Here is a 5,847-nt window from a genome sequence, read left to right on the forward strand (position 1 = left end):
ATACTTGTTTGACATATAGTGGGGCAAAGGAGCAATTGTCACATCAAGTGGAGAAGGTTACATGCGATGGGAGAGAGCAACTATGTTCATACCAGATAAAAGTGTGTGTGCGCACATGCACACACACATACACACATATATCATTAGATTTAGTTGAGTCCCCACCTTGTAACTAATTCCACGGTAAGAAAATGGGAGCTTCCATTCTAGAATCCTTACCCTTCAAGACACAAACTAGTATATACATCAAAAGTGAGATTTATAATAATTTTTTTTGAAAGAAAATAAACCTCCACCCTCATATCGTAACTCAAAATATTTATAATGGCTTCATATATCCACAAACACACACACACATATTAAAAATTAACATTTAAAACAAAAATAAAACCCTCTCTTTAATGGAAGTGATACTCTGCACAAGAATTTTAGCCCTCCAAGGCCCAAATTGGTCAATTTCCATCAATTATTCTTGTAATTAATTGATTAAACATCACGGTGCTTTTTTTAGCACTTGTATTATGATTCTGAGTAAATTTTTACCAATCTTAACATAGGGTTTTTGTCAAATAATTGGCATTAAACTTGTAATTTTTCCAATCAAGCCCATAACTCATCAAATTTTAACCTATAATTCCTTTAAATCTGCTATATACCTTTGATGGCACCAGTTCTAGAACATTGATTGGATTCCTAAACATTTCCACCATGTAACATTTCGTCATACATATGGTGTGTTACCTTTAATTTTCAGCCCAATTCAGACCCAGTGTTAACACTGGGTTGTGATACCACCTGTAATGTCCCCCCCCCCCCCAGCTAGGAAACACCACTCAAAAATACTACAAAGATCATTTATTTGTTTGAAATTAACAACATAAATATCATTAATTTTATTTGTAGAAGTATATGTACTGAATCTTGCCATAAATGTAACATGGAAAATCAAATCATTATAATATGTAGTGCTACTTACATAATAATGGGCAATACTTAGGCCCCATGTACCATGCTGTATTTAATCTTTTATTCATAGATTTAACCAAGGACTATGTTAATACCAGATAAAAGCATGCACAACAAAGTACAAGAACAATAGCTATAATACACATACTCATGCCAAAACTCGGCTAGAGTTTTATAGTTACACAACTTAAATAAATAATGCATTCCACACAAACAAATATTCTCCCACAATGTATTAACCAGAATCCATGAGCTAGGGTTTCAACATAGTAATCATTAATTAAATATAACTCGTATGTGAACATATATACAAATAAATGAGGCACTTATTTGATTAAGAAGAGTTAATTGGCTGCAAGCTCTCCTCATTCCTCTAAATCATAGACCGTGAGGTTCATAATCTCAGCCACTGATCAACCCCAAGTTGAGGCAACAAATTGAGGCAACAATTGTACAACCAAAAATAGAAATCTAGGCCACGACACCAACCCAGTAGCCTTTGTCTCCAGCCACAGTTTCATGTCCCCCTTACTGGAACCCAAGTAACACAACCTAAAATCCTTAGCGGTGCCTACCTTCTATTGGCATTATGACATAGTTTTGGCACTATGACACAGGTGTTGTCCTTGATGGAAACTCACTCAGATGAAATATCATAGTTCAGACTCTCAGAATGAAGAAATAGAGGTATACGTAGATTCCTCATTGACCAAACCACGTGTACACATGTTTTTGCAGACCAAAAGGCACATATAGCATACACACGCACTTTCACGGAAGGAAAGGCGTGTACATGTTGGAAAACTTAGTTTTGGTCTATAGTATTTGGTCCATGGTATTTTGAACCATGGTATTGGTCCAAGGTATCTTATCCGAAGTGTTTACCCCATGTATTTGGTCCAAGGTATTGGTTCTAAGTGGTTTTGGTCCATGGTATTGAGTAAGGCCTAAGACTATAAAAGGAGGAGAAGATCATTAGGCAAGGGCACTCAAGCATTAAATATCTGATGAAGAGCAAGATCCAGAATATAGGTTATTGGGTTATGGTGCATAGCTGGATCTGAATCAAGGATGAACCTTAGTGCTTGATGAAGGATAAGATCTAATGATGGGTCAAGATCTTAAGGCTTGAAGAGAAGTATCTTTGTGTGGTTTGTGATCTTTTATCTGAATAACTGGTGCATGTTGTAATCTGTAAATATGATGATTTGGGTATAACTAATGTCTGGAATTGTTGTAAAGTTTAAATCATCATTTACAGATCTGTACGTAGGTTCACTTTAGCAAAGGCACATATACACACTGGTTCTGCATATCAAAACAACGTATACATCTTAAATTTGATTTGCAGATCTATACGCAGGTTCGCCTTGAGAAAAAATTGTATGTACGCAGGTTCAACACATTGAAGTAGTGTATACCTCGTAAAATATGCTTTAGCTACTTCTATTTGTTGTTTCAGTGTTCTAGGTTCTAGCTTGGGTTCTAGTTACTGTTACTGTATTCTGGTTACAGCATTCTAAGAAGTGATTGATTAATTCAGTTTTGGTTAGTGCAAAGGATATTGGTTGATGCAGATATATTTGATGTTTGATTGATTTTATTGATGGATCCAATCTGAAAATTTATGAAACGTGGTCCCTGGAAGAAAAGAGAAGGTTGTAGCCTTCTGTAGGCCAGCACCTACGTACTAGTAAACACATCAGCTAGTACAAGAGCTAGGGGGTTGTAGCTCCCTTCGAGGAGAAGCTGGAGAATGCCAAAAGGTTGTAGCCTTCTGCAGGTAGAAGCCTACGTACTGGTATAAGACTCCACCAGTACAAAAATTGTAAAGAAGAGAAGTTTCTTATTAAAAGAAGATAGAGACGATTGCAGTAGGTGGTTTTCACCCACATTAGGTTTCCACCTTATATCTTGTGTGCGATTGTCTATTTTGTTTTTACTACACCTAGTTACTATTTATATGGTTCTGATGCACAGATTAAAGATCAACATATGATGAATTAACTAAGTTATAAGTTTGCATGGTATATGCTAGTTGCCTTAAATACAGTTGCGTATACACGCAAGTTTCATTAACTGAAGTAGCTTATATAAATCTGGTTAAGGAAATCAAATATTATTGACTTGCTAATACCGATTCACCCCCCCCCCCCCCCCTCTCAGTATTATTTCCAACAATTGGTATCAGAGAAGGTCCTTTAGAAGAAGCTTGATTTCTTAAAGGAAGATCTATCATCATGAGTAACTACGAAAGAGAGGGATCCATCAGACCACCAATCTTTGATGGGAGCAACTTTGTTTATTGGAAGGTAAGAACCACAACCTATCTTCAATCTCTTGGAACAGATGTCTAGGAAATCGTGGAAGGAGGATATACATTTCCATCAGCAATTCCTACATATACGATAGGTGAAAAGCAATATGAAACCAACGCCAAGGCTGTTAATACATTATTGGGGAGTCTGTCACAATCAGAATTTGTCAAAGTTATGCAGCTCAAAATTGCCAAAGAAATATGGGACAACATCGTTATAAGCTATGAAGGATACAATCAGGTAAAACGTGAAAAACTGCAATCTCTCATAATTCAATATGAAACTCTCAAAATGCACAATGATGAAAGTATAGCTAGTTACTTCTTATGTATAGATGAGATTGTTAATTGCATGAAGAACTTGGGTGAAGAGATAAAAGAAGTTACTTTAGTTGAAAATGTTTTAAGATTCTTGTTTACTAAGTTTGAATCAAAAGTTTCTGCCATAGAAGAAAAGCAGGATCTTCAGAGTATTACTATGACACAGCTGCACGGAATCTTAACTGCTTTCGAAATGAGAAAAGGAGGTCCATTAGATATGAGAGAAGCCACATTCAAAGCTTTAGGAAGAGAAGAACTCAATGAATCAGGACATATTTTAGAAGGAGAGGAAGAAGTAAACTTTGTCAAGAACCTTCAACGGGGTTCTGGAAGATTCAGAGGTAAACTACCTCTCAAATGTTTTGCTTGTAGAAGAGTCGGTCATTATGCGGCCAAATGTCCTCATAAATATAAGCTTGATAAAGGTAAGGAATCAGAAAAATGGAATAGAAAACAAAGTGTAAGTAAGAAGAGCTACTATACGCATGAAGATAGTGATGGTTTATCAAATAGTGATGAAGATGAAAATAGTAATGACTATAGACTTCTGATGGCTTTTGAAGATGATGATTTCTTGGATGCTTTAGATGAAGATGACCTTTATGAAGAAATCTCTAAACTCAAAATTTGTTTAGAAGAAAAGAATATGATTATATATGCTCTAACATTCCAACTTGCTGAAAGAGAAAAACACAATGAAAAACTAGAATGTGAAATTGTGGGTCTAAGAAAGGATATTGAGAAAAAAAAAGCTCTCAATCTTAGATTTGCTAAAGGATTAGAAACCCTAAATGAAATTATCAAAGTGCAATGTTCTTCTCTGATAAATATAGGTCTTGGATATACTGAAGAAGCATCCCAAGCATAGAAGTTGTCAACCTCCACTAAAAGCTATCTTGATGCAGCAAAGAGCAGTGAACAATTTGACAATCGACAACAAAGGCATAAAGCAGATCACCAGGTAAATCAAGCTCAATTTACTTCAAGGATAAAGAGAAGCTACAACCAACCTCAGGTAAATCATACTCAATCTGTTTCAAGAATGAATAGCAACTACAATCACTAGGTCAGTAGATTCGATAATCGCGGGACCTTCTTCAATGGCCAATGTTTTTCATGTCATAACTTTGGACACAAAGTTGCTCAATGTGTTTCTTACAAGACCATCATGACTGTAGAAGCACAAAACCAAAGGAATGTGATGGGGATCATGAAGTGGACCTACAATAACTTTTCTCTTCTTGAAAATGAAATAGAATGCTCGATCTGCAACAACTTTGGTCACGAAGAATTTGAATGCAGGAGTAAATCTCAGCAAACATCTCAGAAGGAGGAAAATCCCAAAATATGGAGAAAGAAATAACCACAAACAGAAATATGTGGTATAGCCCTGTATGCAGAAGGACAAGAAAATCAGCGGTACATCGACAGTGGATGCTCGAAACACATGACAGGTGATAAAGAAAAACTTTAGTCATATAATGCCTTAGAAAAGGAAAAGAAGGTCTCGTTCGGAAATGACACTCCTGCTATCATAAAAGGTAAAGGTTCTGTTCTTTTAAAAGAAAAAGTTAAAGTTGGGAATGTTATGCATGTTGATGGTCTAAAGCATAACCTGTTGAGTGTCAATCAAATGTGTGATCAAGGAAATGAAGTTGTATTTCGATTAAATGGATGTGTTGTTCATGAGCTTGATATAGGAGAAACCGTGATCAAAGGTATAAGAACTCCAAAAAACTTATACATACTCAAGGGAGGACAACAACAGTGCTATCTAAGAAAAAATGATGAACATTGGCTATGGCACAGAAGATTGGGGCATCTAAGCTTCTCTCAAATAAGAAAAGCAAGCAAATTCCAGGCTGTTCGTGATCTTCCAGATATCAGCATTCCAAAAATTACAATATGCAAATCATGTCAATTTGGTAAGAAAACCAGGTCGCAATTCCCTGAAAAGGAAGGATCAACTAGTAAGCCTCTTGAACTTGTTCATACTGATTTATGTGGACCATCAAGAAAAGAGTCACCTCGTCGAGAAGAATACTTTATATTGTTCATTGATGATTTTTCTAGAATGTGTTGGATAGGACTTCTAAGGCACAAAGATGAAGCTTTTGAAAAATTCAAAGCCTTCAAAGCATTGGTTGAGAATGAATCAGATCGCAAAATCAAATGCCTCAAATCTGATCGAGGAGGGGAATTTACCTCGGATGAATTTTTTGACTTTTGTGAAGAACATGGAA

Source organism: Pinus tabuliformis, chromosome 6, assembly GCF_031772625.1.
Source record: "Pinus tabuliformis cultivar Carrire ecotype Pingquan chromosome 6, CPIR1, whole genome shotgun sequence".
Taxonomy (NCBI): Eukaryota; Viridiplantae; Streptophyta; class Pinopsida; order Pinales; family Pinaceae; genus Pinus; species Pinus tabuliformis.